This window comes from Arachis stenosperma, chromosome 3, assembly GCF_014773155.1.
Source record: "Arachis stenosperma cultivar V10309 chromosome 3, arast.V10309.gnm1.PFL2, whole genome shotgun sequence".
Lineage (NCBI taxonomy): Eukaryota > Viridiplantae > Streptophyta > Magnoliopsida > Fabales > Fabaceae > Arachis > Arachis stenosperma.
This window is the reverse complement of record NC_080379.1, coordinates 148626751-148627985: the sequence shown is the minus strand read 5'-3', so window position 1 is coordinate 148627985 and position 1235 is coordinate 148626751. Positions and strand designations below refer to the sequence as shown.

Genomic DNA, 1235 nt, shown 5'->3' with positions numbered 1-1235 from the left:
CATGAAGGGTTCTCAGGATCATAAGCTTCTTCCTCAGATGAAGCATCCTTAGTACTGTTTGGTGCATTTTGCATTCCAGACAGACTCTGAGAAATCAGATTGACTTGTGAGTCAATATCTTGTTCTGAGCCAATATGGCATTCAGAGTGTCAATCTCAAGAACTCCTTTCTTCTGACTAGTCCCATTGTTCACAGGATTCCTTTCAGAAGTGTACATGAATTGGTTATTTGCAACCATTTCAATCAATTCTTGAGCTTCTGCAGGGTCTTCTTCAGATGAAGAGATCTCCAGTAGAGCTATCCAAGGACATCTTAGATAGTTCAGAGAGACCATCATAGAAAATACCTATGATGCTCCATTCAGAAAGCATGTCTGAGGACATCTTCTGATTAATTGTTTGTATCTTTTCCAAGCTTCATAGAGGGATTCTCCATCCTTCTGTCTGAAGGTTTGGACTTCCACTCTAAGCTTACTCCATCTTTGTGGTGGAAAGAACTTTGCCAAGAAGGCATTGACTATTTTCCCAGAGTCCAGGCTTTCTTTAGGTTGAGATCCAACCATATTCTAGCTCTGTCTCTTACAGCAAAAGGGAATAGCATCAGTCTGTAGACCTCAGGGTTAACCCCATTAGTCTTGACTGTGTCACAGATTTGCAAGAATTCAGCTAAGAACTGATGAGGATCTTCCATTGGAAGTCCATGGAACTTGCAATTCTGTTGCTTAGAGAAACTAATTGAGGCTTAAGCTCAAGTGTTTGCTCCAATGGCAGGGATAGATGCTTCTCCCATAGAAATCAGGAGTAGGTGCAGTGAAGTCACCCAGCACCTTCCTTGCATTGTTGGCATTGTTATTGTTTTCGGCTGCCATGTGTTCTTCTTCTTTGAAGAATTCGGTCAGGTTCTCTAAAGAGAGTTGTGCCTTGGCTTCTCTTAGCTTTCTCTTCAAGGTTCTCTCGGGTTCAGGGTCAGCTTCAACAAGAATGCCTTTGTCTCTGCTCCTGTCATATGAAAGAGAAGAGAACAAGAGAAATGTGGAATCCTCTATGTCACAGTACAGAGATTCCTTGAAGTGTCAGAGGAAAAGAAAAATAGAAGAAAAGAAGGTAGAAGAATTCGAACTTGATTAGTTAGAGTTCGAATTGTGCATTAAGAAGGAGTAGTACTCCATAAATAGAAGGATGTGAGAAGGAGGGAAGAGGATTTTCGAAAATTAATTAGAAAGATGTCAAAAATAT

At 40.7% G+C, this 1235-nt stretch overlaps 1 non-coding gene across 1 annotated transcript; it reads left to right on the top strand.

The window, feature by feature from the left end:
* Window positions 1-365: 365 nt before the first annotated feature.
* On the top strand, window positions 366-472 carry LOC130972719 (small nucleolar RNA R71). Its single transcript, XR_009083881.1, has one exon. It is a non-coding gene; the product is annotated as a small nucleolar RNA R71 (small nucleolar RNA).
* Window positions 473-1235: the final 763 nt, after the last annotated feature.